The 16,402-nt window shown below is 42.9% G+C and overlaps 1 protein-coding gene across 2 annotated transcripts in view; it reads right to left on the reverse strand.

Moving 5' to 3' along the window:
- LOC147638292 (non-functional NADPH-dependent codeinone reductase 2-like) overlaps nucleotides 1-16,402 on the reverse strand; it is a 96,435-nt gene that overhangs the window by 3,378 nt on the left and 76,655 nt on the right. The gene's annotated exons all lie outside the window — the stretch shown is intronic.

Genomic DNA, 16,402 nt, shown 5'->3' on the forward strand with positions numbered 1-16,402 from the left:
CCCCAACAAATAGATAAGAAGGCCTATATTTGCCATAAAAGCATGCTAAATATGCATGCATATCCCCAAGCTTTTAGGAAAGAATAGGAGGGTCCTGGGCTTATAAATGTACCCCTCGCCCTTCTTTTTAAAAATGCCCCCTACTTGGTAGCTATGAGGGTGAATTGCAATCATCACAAGTCCTTTTTGTTATATGTTAAGTACCGGAGGTACCCCTACAACAATTGGAATGGTTTCTTTTTGCCTAGTTCTATAGTTTTAAAGTTTGTGTGTACTTTTTCCCTCAAGAAAAACTCTTGCACTTCTCCTTCGTATCCATCAATCCCACTTACCAGCCATCTACTCAAATTTAAATTTTCATTCATGATTGCCTTCTATTTATCCATTTATTTAATTTTTGTAAATAAGATGAATCAAACCCATAGTCTTAGAATTAATTCTTGGGTTTTCCATTTAGTTAATTGCCTTCCTTAGCCTTTGAAAGTCAAGGATGCATAGTTTCATGCTTTTTACCCTTAGAAAGGATTTTTAATCCCTTGCCCAAAGCATCCCTAACCTTAGAATCCATGTCTATGTAAATAAATAAATTAGTTGTTTGTTACTAAGTCATTACACACTTATTCCTTATATTTGTTAAGTCTTAGGCTAGGAAAATCTATTCTCGAATTTTAATTTTTTCTTGGATATGGTTCACATACAAGAATTTTTTCTAGTATATTTTATTGAGGGTTGTTCTTACACAAAAAGCTAGTTGTCTAGTATTTGCTTTTACCACATGCCAAAAAATAGGATTTCTATGCTTATTTTAGCTCTCTACTCCTAAATTTAGCTTTTTCAAGTTACGTGTTTAGTTAGAGGTTATTCTCATGTAAAAAGCGAAAAAAATAGCGCTAGAGATAAGCACTTCGCTTAAAAAAATAGACCCTAGAGCTAAAAATAGCACCTAGTGCTACAAATAGAGTTTTGTACTAAAAAGAAACCTCCTAAGTGTTACTAAGGATTAACTTGAGTTGGAATCTAGAGATTTAGAACTAAGGATTGTTGAGGAAAACAATGCAAAAATTGAAACTTATGCCCTCCATTTAGGACCCTCAAGGAGAAAGAGGATCTATCTATTTTGCAAAGGTTTACATGCCATAGTGACTTGTTTTGATACTTGGTGCATGTTTTTACAAGAAGGAATTGTTTGTTAAAGTATTGGCTGAGTCTGCCCTACATCTCTGGAGGTTGGACATAAACTCAGTACGAAGGCCTTTGTGTGAATATATGCTCTTATGAGTGTGTGTGTGTGTATGTGTGTGTGTGTGTGTGTGTCTCTGAGGAGTGCGTGTGTGAGAGCATATCTTGATACAGAGTTCTACACCCACTATTGGGAACTGATGACGTTAATGGGGATGTCGTAGTATCTAGTCCATACTATGCATAATGGAGTTGATAGTTTTATAGTCTTGTGGGTTGACTACCATGAGTATATAACATGCACATTCCTAAAAGGTGATTTTGGGCATGTTCCTGGATTCATCTATATATATATATATATATATATATATATATATATATATATATATATATATATTGTTTTTCTTTTTTTACAGTGGCAACCTGTGACAATATCTCACAGGTGGGTGTAATGTGGTGTAGTTTTTGCCGCCCACTCGAGACTTCACACGAAGGCGTTCCTCCGAGACCTTGATCCCTCTAGCACTAAATGTGGATCATTCTAATGTACAAACTGATGAGACATGTGGCCATGACTTATATATTGGTGGGGTGTGTAGATCCCTCGATATTTTTAGCTATTAAGTCGATCCCCCATTGATAATTATATAATGGGATGCGGAGTCCATCATGAGCATTTGGCTTGACATCATTCATATCCTCCACAGCCAGTGGAGAAAGTTGTAAGGTGGCTCTGACCGCATGTGGAATCGACGGGAAGCCTTCTTGAGGCTCTAGCAGCCTAGCCCTTTTCTCACAGATAGAGATGGTGAGCCCACTTGGCACTACAAACCACATGTGTGGTTATTCCCTCCCCCTCCCCTTGTATGAGATAGCCTTCTCCTCATAGAGCGGGCAGCCAGAGGAGAAGAGCATCTTTCTCCACCCCTTGATTCTTTGATCCTCGCCCCACACATGGAGGCGAGTTTGTATCTAGCCCTTCAAAAAGGATCTTTTTTCCGAAAAAAAAATTGTATAGTGGGATGAGTAGATCCTCGAGAGTGGCCATGACACGATTCAATACATCTCCCAAGTGTCGTTAATTTTTGGTCCAATATGAGGGCTCATACTCTCGTATGTCATGAGGGACGACAACTATATATTTTTGTAAATAACTTTTTATGATTTTCAAGTGTAAAATTGAATTGTGCAAGACGTGCGTGAGTTGTGAGCTAGATACCAGTGTCTGTGTGTTTCCTTTTTGTTTATGCTTGATCGCAGGGCCTATTAGCTAGATTGGTATCGGAGATAGACCCGTTCGAATTAAGGTGGGAACACTCCGAAAGGAGAGGAGATACTCTATTGGGCGGATCCTTTGGGTTCTAATTTGTGAGCTTTTTGTCTTCCGGTATGGGACACTTAGGGCGGAAGACGGAGTAGAATGAGTCGTATTTGTGTGTTCGCTTGTTCTTTGATAGATCCAGAATGCATATGTATGAGGGTAATACCTTGGGCCATGGACGTTTTCATGCATAGGAAGCTTCTGGACTGATTTGTTGTGTCATACAGAGGGCTTGTCGAGCTATGCAGAAAGCTGAAACCTATGTGCTTTTGGGGACATGAATCCCAGGAAGTTGGCTTTTCACTATCTCCTTTAGGAAAGGGATATTGTCCTTGATGCACAGGGCAAGTACGGTAAAGCCGAATCTAGGGTTGGTTGAACCTCATCAATCATTGGTTGCAGAGGAAGGTTCCAGATATTCATTTTGAACGAGAAAGATGCCTTCTATTTTGGAACTACCTATTGTTCGACGCCGAGACAAGCATTCTTTCAGGAAGACGATGGCTCGGAAGGAGCACAACGAACAAAGAATGCAAGCTCCTCTAGTGGACGATAGATCAACGGATTGTTCCGAGGAGGAAACTTAGACACCATTTTGGGTGTTCTGGACTTTGGTTTTCTCCTTGATATTTATGGCATTTTATCCAAGAAGTTTTGATTGTACACATATATATTGGCGACAGGCTTTTTACCGAGATAAGTATTTATGTTTAATGCTTTTCTTTTGCCAATACTTGGGATTTTGCACATGTTGAACTCCTTTGTTGATGTAAGTGGAGAGTGTTTCTCATATCTATTTTGAGATGTGTTTCACGAAAATTTCTTTTTTTGAAAGGCGTTTTCATTGGAAAACATTTTGATTCTAGAAAAGGCTTCTCTATGGTTTTGATCAATAGTTTATAGTTTTGGTCTTGTGTATTGGAGGCTCCTAGCAATATGGGATGCTAACTGTTGCCTACACAAGGATCTCATATGGGGAATGTTCCAGTGGTATGGGACGCTAGAGTATGTCGCATATGCGGTTACAAAACTATGAATTCTTTATCAGTATCATGGATTGGCTGATTCTAGTCTATGAGGTTTTTTGAAACCAACATAGTAAGTATTCTACCCTTGTATGGTTGGTCGAAGATATGCAGGGCTGTTCTGGACCACACATGCCAGTTAAGCTTTCCTGGCTTGTCTGAACATGTGCTTATTGTGGCAACTTTGCGGATAAGGATTTCTCACATCAATCATACCATGGCACATTCCTTTCGCATCTATGTGGATGAATCCCCGGAAGGACTTCGGTGTGAACCCACTGACATGTCAGTAGGAGTTTAGGCCTTTTGCATGTATGTGGATGGATCCCTAGGAAGGACTCTAGTGTGAGCCCACTTACATGGCAAGAGAGCATGTATGGCTTATGAGGCTTGACATGGTAACATGTGTGGCTTGTGAGGCGTGACATGGCAGAACATGTGTGGCTTCTGAGGCCTGACATAACAGGACATGGGTGGCTTCTAAGGCTTGACATGGTAACATGTATGGCTTGTGAGGCTTGACATGACAGGACATGTGTGGCTTGTGAAGTTTGACATGACAAGACATGTGTGACTTCTGAGGCTTGACATGACAGAAACATGTATGGCTTATGGAGCCTAACATGATAGCACATGACTAGCAATCCTGCTACTCACTTCGTACCTATGTTTTGGGAAGGATTTAACATCCCTGAACATTCAGAAAAGCGGCTTATGGATTTATACATATTTGGGACACAATTGGCTCTTGTGCCTGTGTCTAGTTATTATCTGGCTTATGGATTTATGGATATTTGAGACAGAGTTGTTGACTCATGATATGGATACATTTTGTTTCTTCATACAGTTGGCTCTTGTGTCCGTATTTGACTTCGGATCGAGGATCTAGAATTATGTAATACTATTGATGCACGGTGGATCTGCTATATTTGAAGGATATTTCAATGGTATCACACTTCTAGAGTTGCGGACAACTGTCTTATAAGACGGAGGGGATGTCAACAATTTGGTTCTCTCAGCAGTCTTGAGGAACAGTGTTTCACACACTGTTTGGAACCAAGGTGTGCACGGGGATTTTCCACAGAAGAAAGCTAGAGCACTTTACTGGCATGGTTTTGCGGGGAAGATGGCCATACAGCATGAGCACCATGAGATTTTATCATTAAAGTGACTTATTATATTTGTAAGTCAGTGTTTTCACATGAAGGGTTGGTCATATTCTTATTTTGGGCGTGGACAAGGGGACAAAATAAGGCGCCTAGATGAAACTTGGACACCAAGCGAGGAAAAGCATAAAAGTTGATATTTTTGGGCCAAAACTTGGAGTACAAGCCAAGGAAAGCATACAGTTGATATTTTGGGCAAAGTCCAGCTATTCTAGGAAAAAGGGGAAAAGTAAGGCAAATTTGGCCTATTGGTTTTATTAAAAGGGACTGGGTCTCTCTCTTTTTGCCATGCGCATCCGTCTGGAGGCTTCTCTCTGCTGGGGCTGACTGCAGTTCACCCTATCTCATCTCTTTTCTCTTGCCCTGGCCGTACAGCATATCTAGGACTGTTTCACCTTGCTGACTTGCTCCATGACTTCTACTAGGCTGGTCGACTTCTTCCAGGCCTCCCATAGCGCTAGTCGACTTCTTCCAGGGCAGCCACATGGCTGGTCGCTTTCTGCCGGAGCTTAACAGGGCTTGTCCAAACTTTTCACTACTGTTTCAGGCTGATTTGAGAGGTCTTTCGGTGCTCATTTTATGGCTCTGTTTTGGGGCTGATTTGGCACGAAATTCAGGGCTGTTTTGGTCTCCGTACCCGCCTGTTTTATGGATAGTTTATGAGCTGATTATGGGACTGTTTTGAGACAGTTTATCAAATGGACTTTGGTGCTGTGTTTGTATCTTGGCACGAGATAGTTTACGTGTGCAAGATTTGTGCTGAGGCTTTGTGGAAAATCCGGTGTTGTGTGCACCCGCACCTCGGTATCTTATAAAAGCTTCTGTGTGAATACAGAAGTTCCTACGGGGGGCCGGCCGTTCCGACTCAGTGCGGTGTTATTGTATTATTTAAGGTTCTTCCGATGTGTTGTGATGCTCTGTCTTTCGTATTTGAAGTGTTGGTCTATTCAATTGTTCCGGGTCCTCTATCGGTTTCATTGGATTCATAGCCCAGCTTCTTGCTATTCTAACTAGAGACACAATCATAAGGCTATGGACAAGACCCGAAGTTGCGAGGAACACAAGAAGAGGATTAGAACTCTCGAGCACATGGTGGAACAATACATCAAGATCATTGATGCACAGCTTGACTATCATAATTCCTTAATGAGACAACTTCGTCAAGAGCTTCAGGAAAAGAATGCAAATTTGAAGATGTATCGGGAAGATCCTCATGTCAGGACAGTTATGGAAAGCAAAAGGGTTATGGAGACCAGTGCTACAAATGTTTTCCTAGACCTTGCATCAATGTTGGACATGAATCCCAGAAAGTTGGCTTTTTACTATCTCCTTTAGGAAGGGGATATTGTCCTTGATGCACAGGGCAAGTACCAAGTAAAGCCGGATCTAGGGTTGGTTGAGCCTCATCAATCATTGGTTGCAGAGGAAGCTTCCAGATATTCTTACTGAAAGAGAAAGATGGCTTCTATTTTGGAACTACTTATTGTTCGAGGTCAAGACAAGCATTCTTTCAGGAAGGCGATGGCTCGGAAGGAGCACAACGAACAGAGGATGCAAGCTCCTCTATTGGAAGATAGACCAACGGATTGTTCCGAGGAGGAAACTTACACACCATTTTGGGTGTTCTCGACTTTGGTTTTCTACCCCCCATATTTATGGGGTTTTGTCCATGAAATTTTGATTGTACACATATATATTGGCGAGAGGCTTTTTATTGAGATAAGTATTTATGTTTAATGCTTTTCTTTTGCTAATATTTGGGATTTGCATGTGGAACTCCTTTGTTGATGCAAGTGGAGAGTGTTTCTCATATCTATTTTGAGATGTGTTTCAGGAGAATTTCTTTTTCTGAAAGGCGTTTTCATTGGAAAACATTTTGATTCTAGAAAAGGCTTCTCTATGGTTTTGATGAATAGTTTATGGTTTTGGTCTTGTGTATTGGAGGCTCCTAGCAATATGGGACGCTAGAACTGTTGCCTACACAAGGATCTCATATGGGAAATATTCTAGTGGTATGGGACACTAGAATATGTGGCATATGCGGTTACAAGACTATGAATTATTTATCAATATCATGGATTGGCTGATTCTAGTCTATGAGTTGTTTTGAAACCAACATAGCAAGTATTCTACGCTTGTATGGTTGGTCGAAGATATGCAGGGCTGTCCTGGACCCTGGACCATAGCGTGCCAGTTGAGCTTCCTTGGCTTGTGTGAACATGTGCTTATTGTGGCGACTTTGCGGAGAAGGATTTCTCACATCAATCAAACCCTGGCACATTCCTTTTGCATGTATGTGGATGAATCCCTGGAAGGACTTCGGTGTGAACCCGCTGACATGTCAGTAGGAGTTTACGCCTTTTGCATGTATGTGGATGGATCCCCAGGAAGGACTCTGGTGTGAGACCACTGACATGGCAAGAGAACATGTATGTGGCTTATAAGGCTTGACATGGTAACATGTGTGGCTTGTGAGGCTTGACATGGTAGAACATGTGTGGCTTCTAAGGCCTGACATAACAGGACATGTGTGGCTGCTGAGGCATGACATGCTAACATGTATGGCTTGTGAGGCTTGACATGACATAACATGTGTGCCTTCTAAGGCTTGATATGGTAACATGTGTGGCTTGTAAAGTTTGACATGACAGGACATGTGTGGCTTGTAAAGTTTGACATGCCAAGACATGTGTGTGACTTCTGAGGCTTGACATGACGGAAACATGTATAGCTTATGGCGCCTGGCATGATAGCACATGACTAGCAACCCTGGTACTCACTTCGTACTTATGTTTTGGGAAGGATTCAACATCCTGAACATTCAGAAAAGCGGCTGACTTATTATATTTGTAAGTCAGTGTTTTCACATGAAGGGTTGGTCATATTATTATTTTGGGCGCGGACAAGTGGACACCTAGATGAAACTTGGACACCAAGCCACGAAAAGCATAAAAGTTGATATTTTTGGGCCAAAACTTGGAGTACAAGCCAAGGAAAGCATACAATTGATATTTTGGGCAAAGTCTAGCTATTTTGGGAAAAAGCAAAAAACTAAGGCAAATTTGGCATAATGGTTTTTATTAAAAGGGGCTGGCTCTATCTCTTTTTGCCATGCGCATCCTTTTGGAGGCTTCTCTTTGCTGGGGCTGACTACAGTTTACCCTCTCTCTTTTCTCTTGCGCTGGCCGTACAGCATATCTAGGATTGTTTCACCTCGCCGACTTGCTCCATGACTTCTACTAGGCTCGTTGACTTCTTCCAGGCCTCCCATAGCGCTGGTCGACTTCTTCCAAGGTAGCCACATGGATGGTCGCTTTCTCTCAGAGCTTCACAAGGCTGGTCCAATCTTTTCTGGACTGTTTCGGGACTGTTTTGGGCTAATTTGAGAGCTCTTCCGGTGCTGATTTTATGGCTTTGTTTTGGGGCTGATTTGGCATGAAATTCGGGGCTGTTTTGGTCTCCGTACCGGCCTGTTTTATGGATAGTTTATGAGCTGATTATGGGACTGTTTTGAGACAGTTTATCAAATGGCACCATGAGATTTTATCATTAAAGTGACTTATTTATTTGTAAGTCAGTGTTTTCACATGAAGGGTTGGTCATATTATTATTTTGGGCGTGGACAGGGGCACAAAAGAAGGCGCCTAGATGAAACTTGGACACCAAGCCAAGAAAAGCATAAAAGTTGATATTTTTGGGCCAAAACTTGGAGTACAAGCCAAGGAAAGCATGCAGTTGATATTTTGGGCAAAGTCCAGCTATTTTGGGAAAAAAGGAAAAAAGTAAGGCAAATTTGGCCTATTGGTTTTATTAAAAGGGGCTGGCTCTCTCTCTTTTTGCCATGCGCATCCTTTTGGAGGCTTCTCTCTGCTGGGGCCGACTACAGTTCACCCTCTCTTTTCACTTGTGCTGGCCGTACAGCATATCTGGAACTGTTTCACCTCGCCGACTTGCTCCAGGGGCCGACTACAGTTCACCCTCTCTTTTCACTTGTGCTGGCCGTACATCATATCTGGAACTGTTTCACCTCGCCGACTTGCTCCATGACTTCTACTAGGCTGGTCGACTTCTTCCAGGCCTCCCATAGCGTTGGTCGACTTCTTCCAGGGGCAACCACATGGCTGGTCGCTTTCTCCCGGAGCTTGACAAGGCTGGTCCAATCTTTTCTGGACTGTTTCCGGACTGTTTTGGGCTGATTTGAGAGCTCTTCTGGTGCTCATTTTATGGCTCTGTTTTGGGGCTGATTTGGCATGAAATTCAGGGCTGTTTTGGTCTCCGTACCAGCCTGTTTTATGGATAGTTTATGAGCTGATTATGGGACTGTTTTGAGACAGTTTATCAAATGGACTTTGGTGCTGTGTTTGTATCTTGGCACGAGATAGTTTACGTGTGCAAGATTTGTGCTGAGGCTTTGTGGAAAATCCGGTGTTGTGTGCACCCGCACCTTGGTATCTTGTAAAAGCTTATGTGTGAATAAAGAAGTTCCTACGGGGGGTCGGCCGTTCCGGCTCAGTGCGGTGTTATTGTATCATTTAAGGTTCTTCCGCTGTGTTGTGATGCTATGTCTTTCGTATTTGAAGTGTTGGTCTATTCAATTGTTCCAGGTTCTCTATCGGTTTCAGTTTATGCTTCTTTTTTTAAAAGAAAGAGACTTCTATTAAGTATGAAAAAACATACAACAATCACAGCTATAAGCTGGAAAAGAATAGAATCACCTCAATATGTAAGGTGATTTCAACCACTGAGGAGCATCATGATGCCCTGTGTGGTACTAGAGGAAAAGAAGATGCCATGGTCCCACTTCCGCATAAATATCACGCGCTTTGCGTGCGCAGAACAAGAGGGCCCTTGAATGCAAGCCCAAGTAGCTATAAGAGTATGGATGATATCACCCCATATAGTACTAATGCACTAAGACCCAAAAATCTCGACACCCTCAATAGCCTCCGTGCATCTAGTTCTCCAGATCGGCCATGCTATAATACTAGCAACAATCTTCGAACTGGTGTCAATCCTCTGTATGGGGGGTGTATAATCAAAGTGAGGGACATCCTGCAATAAACCATGCTGGGCAATACCTCTACGAATGAAAATAGCAGAATCTGTATCACTGCCCTCATAAAAAAGCTGCGGACCGGACTGTGAGAGCCAAGCAACTGCCCCGCAAGTCACATGCATGGCTCGGCCACTCAATTTGCCCATAAGTTAGGCTACATAATCCCAAATCTGTTGTGCAGTGTTGCATCCCCATAAACAATGTTCTACAGTCTCATAATTTGCCGCACACCTAGGACAAGAAGGTGCTAAACCGAAAACCGATCTCCACTGATTGGTGGGGAGACCACCATGTAAGAATAGCCAAAAGAAATGAGAGATCTGGCTCCTACTGTATGAGTGCCAAAGTCTATGCAAATATCTGCGCTGTATCACTGGAGAAATATCATGCAAAGCTGAATGAGGCTGGAGCATGGGCGCAAGGGCACACTGTAGGGATACACCGCTTTTCATTTTTAAAAAAAGTGCACGGGTTATTTTGGGCATCTTTGGCCACAAGTGGCTTTTATGCTTAAAAAGGGGGAAAAGAAAGCTGAGAGTTGGGTGCCCTGTTATTTTGGAGTTGTGCTTGCTTTTTTTGGGTACATACTCATAAAAGCCTGCATGCTTGATGCGTGGGCTGAAAGTCAACCTCTATGAGTTGTGCCTATACTAAAAGCTGATATCACGTGCACGCGTGTTCCATGGCTAATCTCCGGCATGCACAGCATAATCCCTGATTAGGATAAGCAGTTAGGACAGCATTTAGGTCACCTTCAGTGTCATCATCATCAGTAGTATTATCATCAGCATTAGCATCATCATCATCAACACCAGCATCATGGGGGCATGGATGCCCAGTCGGTAGCCAGCAATGCAGTCGGCTGCCATCTGGAGCATCCAAACAGCCAGTCGGCCAGGCATCATAGGTCAGACAACAGCTTGAGCAGGCATTGAAGAAGGCACAGCATTTATAGGAGATTTAATAATTTTATTTGTCCAAGGGCTGGCCAACAGCAGTAGCCACAGGCCGACCAGCACCCTTCCCCATATATATAAGCACAAAAGCCATCATTCATTCGTTCTTTCAGTAGTAGTCGGTCATTTCATCATTCATCAGTTAAGCATATGTGGGGGCCAGAGGTCAATCCCTTTGGGATTGACCAAGGGCTCAACCATGTACAAGCATTAAAGTAATCTTTTTGTACCATATGAAATACAAGAAAACTTGACACCAACTCTCTCTCTCTCTTCTTCTCTCTCCTTTGTCTTAAGCATGTTTAATCAACATCTTGTTCTTAATCAGGCTTAGGGCTGTGGATCAGTACAGCAAGGCTTCCGTGCATGCAACAGCTGAAGCTTTAGTGCTCTACCCACTGTTTCCGACGACTGGCCTTAGGCCCAAGATACTCCCATAGTTACCATTTTTTTCACCGCCCATAGGTGCTTTTTTTCCGCCCGTAGGTGATGCCGCCGAGGGAACACCTAGTGGGGGTTTGAACCTAGGACCTCCTGGTCCCAAGACAAACACTTAACCACTTGAGCTACCACCTCATTGGCAAGTGCTCTACTCACTCAAAGCGACCATTTCTAACTTTCTCCCCTCTTTACGGTTGCAATCTTTGCACTATCTACTTCATGGCGGAGGAACAAGCAACTTCTCAAGGGTACATGTGGTTACTTTTGGTGGCCAGCCCATGACTGTGTCATCCATTTATGACGTCATGAGCGATATTGTCGTGCAGTCCAAGTCTGCAAAGGTACCTCTTGACACACAAGTACACATGACTCCTACACCTCAGGTACCGTCTCAATATTTGGGACAGCAGGTTCCTATGGCGAGTTCTGGTATTGATCCAATCTTTACTCTTTTTTTTTCTCAATACTCTCAGCCATATCTCCAATATATGGGCTACGTGCAACCTCCTTTGCCTTTTGGACATCCTTCACATGCTCCTCAACTTCTTGCATCTCCTTTTGTGGATTCACTGTATTCCATTGTGCTTGAATTGTGCTTGAATTACAGAGACAGTTAGCGGAACTATGCTCCAAGGATCCTCAAGCTGAAGCTAGTAATCCTCCTTTTCTTTCATCCGGAACATTTTTTTGGTGAGAAGAAACTGTGTGAAGAACTTTACTTGGACAACTGGCTTGGGAAGTGAACTCCTTTTTTTGATCTACACAAGTACATTGATGCTCAAGGTATTGGTCAAATTCAGCATAAAGTGTTCACGTAGTGGAAGGACCTCCTTGTGAAGCCAACAACATGGGTTGAATTTCGGCTTGTGTTTAAGACATAGTTTGTCTCTATTAACAAGATAGACAACTTTGACGGTTGTTTAAATTGGAGATGGGAAAGAAGAGCCTCGACAACTATTCCCAAGAGTTTAAAGACCTCGTGAACCTTTGTAAGGCCCTTGAGAAGCCACATGTGTTGGTTTACATGTCATACTTGTTCGGCCTTCCGCCACATTATTAGAATGAGGTTCTTCGCAACGATGTTCACTCACCAGATAACATCTACAAAATGCCAAGAATTTTAATGATACCCTTGCAGTAAAAAGGGGTGGTGAGCCTGCAGGTGATTCCTCGCATAAGAGCCAAAAATCCTTTACGAACAAGAAGCGAGGGCATGTTGCAATATTCCAGAAGGGTCAAGAAGGGTCAATCGTCAAGTGCTCAGAGGAAAGCGAAGGTCTGCGCCCCTTACCAAGGAACATGTGGCAAAGGCACAAAAGGAAACCCTATGCTTTGAGTGCAATAAGCCTGGCCATCACTCTACAAGGATTGTCCGAAGAAGAAGTCTTCAGGGGATAAGACCTCGGTACATAGTGCGGAACCACAAGGTAACTCTTTGATCGCTTTTGTCGAAATTCATCATCTAGATGGTAGTAGTTGCCAAGGGTGTTAGATTAGTGAGTCTGCCTTTGGTACACATGATCTCCTCCAAGAGGAGGGATCTATGGGTGACCATCGGGTACAAATTCTGTTTGAACAACACCTCTACTCACAATTTTATTTCTTCACGCTTGGTGCAAACACTCCGGCTACCCACGGGTGGCAAGTGATCACCGTTGCGTGGTCAATCTTGCCATGGGCACATACGTGGAAGAGTGGGATCGGACGGTGCCTAGGCTGGAGGTCCAGATCTAGGACTAAGGGAAGCTTTGGATTTCCACATCATGAACCTTGACAGGGTGGACGAGGTCTTGGGAATGTCCCTGGTTTTTTTATAAGAGCGAGACAATGATTTTAGATTATCGGTCTCATAGGCTCTCATTTGTTCACGACGATGAACTGTATGTAATCAAGGGTGATGTCCCTCATGGATTTTGTGAAGTAAACTTGCCTCAGGTTGATATAAATAAAACTTCTTTCGACCCAAATTTCTCATAATTTTTTCAATTTTGAAAAAATTGTTAAGACCGTCTACTTGTGAATGTAAATTCAATCTCAAGTAGTGAAACTTCTAAAGAACAACAAATTTTGGATGGTATTTTAAAAGAGTTTTGTGATGTATTTTGAGCGAGTTACCAGATGGTCCACCACTAGAGGGGGGCGTTGATCATGCGATTGAGCTATTGCTTCCCGTCTCCCAGCAACCTTATTGGTTTAACCAGAAGAAGGAAATCGAGATTGCTCGGCAACTGCAAGATTATCTTAATAATGGTTTTGTTCAGTCTAGTAAGTCTACATGGGACGCTCTTGTTCTTCTCTCACAGAAGAAAGATGGTAGCATGAGCTCTTTAGGGTGTCACAGCACCCATGTTCCCTTTCAGTCTTGACCAATGTTTCATACACCGGTCAAAGCCAAGGTGTGAATGGGGATTTTCTACAAAAGAAAGTTGGAACATTTACTGGCAAAGTTTGCCTGAAAAGATGGCTATAGAACCTAAGCAATATGGGATTTTTATCCTATAAAGTGGCTTAAAGGGTTTCACACATCACCTAAGTGTGGCCGGGCTTATTATTATTTTGGGCATGCATATGTGGACAGAAGGACGTGCCTAAAGAAAACTTGGCCATCAAGCTTGTGAAAAGCATAAATAAAACCGATATTTTTGGCACATCAGTTATATTTGGCCAAAAAGGGGATAAAGCACAGCTATATTTAGCGCATCCTGAGGCAAGTGGCAGGCGGCAGTTTTTTTTCCTCTCTCTATTGTCCGACCTGCAGTAGCAAGCCATACAGTGGCACAACGGCGGAGCAATCTTTCTCTCTCTACGGGTCGACTGTAGCAACAACTCGTTCTCTCCCTACGGGCCGACTTCAGCAGCAAATCTCTCTCTTCCTTTGCGTTGATTGTACACTGCAGGAGTGGGCTGAGCGCTTGCCGGCGGGATTCTTTCCTTGTGTTGTCCGTAAAACAGTCATACATCAAGTACAGCTGCCCTCCTCTCTCTGGCACAGTCCGTACAACAGGTTTTCTCCCCCTCTCTCTCTCTCTTTGCTGGCCGTACAGGAAAACAGCTGACTGTCCTTTTGCTGGCCATACAGGTGGACAGATTTGAGAGCTTTTCTCGGGTTGTTTCTTGGAGAAATATGGGACAGTCTTGAGAGCTTTTCTGGGACTGTTTTGAAGGAATCAGGGACTGGTTTGAGAGCTCCTCTGGGGCTGATTTGAGGCTCCGTTCTGGGGGCTATTTTGGCACGGATTTTGGGGATGGATTTGGCACCGTACCAGGCTGTTGTTTGAGGCTGATTTGCACTAGGTTGTGGTGATGATTGGTACCCGGGATCTTTGAGCAAGTGTTTGCTGAGCTTTGTGGAAAATCCGGTGCAGGACTGCACCCGCACCTTGGTTTGTATGTATCTGTTTATTCATTGGAATCCAGCTCAATGTTGTGTTCTCTTTTGTGTTATTTATGGTTATTCCACTGTGTCCTTAAGTTTGTTTCAATATTGTGTTGTCTGTTGTTGGTGTCCTGAGTGTTCAAAGGTTTGTCTTCATAGGATTGGATTGGTTTCATTGGTATCAAAGCCTTTTGCCTATTCTAGCTAGGCAGACGATCTTATGGCTATGGACAGGACCCAGAGTTGCGAGGAACACAAGGAGAGGATTAGAACTCTCGAGCACATGGTGGAACAATACATCAAGATCATCGATACACAGCTTGACCATCATAACTCTTTGATGAGGCAATTCAGTCAAGAGCTTTAGGAAAAGGATACAAATTTGAAGATGTCCCGGGAAGGTCCTCATGTGAGGATAGTTATGGAAAGCAAAAGGGTTATGGATACCAGTGCTACAGATGTTTTCCTAGACCTGGCATCAACGCTGGAAATAAATCCCAGGAAGTTGGCTTTTCACTATCTTCTTCAAGAAGGGGATATTGTCCTTGATGCACGGGGCAAGTATCAAGTAAAGCCAGATCTGGGGTTTGTTGAACCTCATCAATCATTGGTTGCAAAGGAAGCTTCCAGATATTATTCCAGAAAGAGAAAGATGGCTCCTATTCCGGAACTGTCTATTGTTCGAGGTGGGGACAAACATTCTTTTAGGGAGGCGATAGCTTGGCAGATGTCTCAGAAGAAGCACAACGAACAAAAGATGCAAGTTCCTCTTGTGGAAGATGGACCAATGGGTTGTTCCAAGCTCGATTGTTTTGGGAGCCAGTGTTATGCCCACCAAAAAAACGAAGTTTCGGTCTTAGACACTATTTTGGGTGTTGTGAATTTTGGTTGTCTCCTTGATATTCATGAGATGTTGTCCGAGAAATTTTGATTGTACATAAATATATTGGCGACAGGCTTTTTATTGAGATAAATTTTTATGTTTAATGCTTTTCTTTTGCCAATATTTGGGATTTTGTACATGTTGAGCTCCCTTGCTAACGCAAGTGGAGAGTGTCTCTTATGTCTATTTTGAGATGTGTTTCAGGAAAAAAAAAATCTTTTTTCTAAAAGGCGTTTTCATTTGAAAACATTCTCATTCTAGAAAAGGCTTCTCTATGATTTTGATGAATACTTTATGGTTTTGGTCTTGTGTATTGGAGGCTCCTAGTAGTATGGGATGCTAGAATTGTTGCCTACACAAGGATCTCATATGGGGAGCCTTCTAGTGGTATGGGACGCTAGAATATGCCGCATATGTGGTTACAAAACTATTAATTTTTTATCAATATCATGGATTGGCTAATTCTAGTCTATCTATGAGCTATTTCGAAGCCAACATGGTAGGCATATTGCGCTTATATGGTTGGATAAAGATATGCAGGGCTGTCTTGGACAACAGTATGCCGGTTGAGCTTCCCTAGCTTTTTGTGCGAACATGTGCTTGTTTTGGTGGTTTTTGCGGAGGAGGATTCCTCACATCGAGCATGTCATGGCACATCCCTTTTGCATGTATGTGGATGGATCCCTAGAAAGACTCTAGTGTGAGCCCACTGACGTGTCAATAGGAGTTTATGTTTTTTGCATGTATGTGGATGGATCCCTAGGAAGGACTTTGGTGTGAGTCCCACTAACATGGCAAGAGAACATGTGTGGCTTGTGAAGCTTGACATGACAGAACATGTGTGGCTTCTGAGGCTTGACATGATAGAACATGTGTGGTTTGTGAGGCTTGACATGACAGGACATGTGTGGCTTATGAAGCTTGACATGACAGGACGTGTGGCTTATGGACTTGACATTTAACATGACAGAACATGTGTGGCTTATGAAGCCTGACATG

This window comes from Cibotium barometz, chromosome 5 (assembly GCF_041138505.1).
Source record: "Cibotium barometz isolate CiBa-2024 chromosome 5, ASM4113850v1, whole genome shotgun sequence".
Lineage (NCBI taxonomy): Eukaryota > Viridiplantae > Streptophyta > Polypodiopsida > Cyatheales > Cibotiaceae > Cibotium > Cibotium barometz.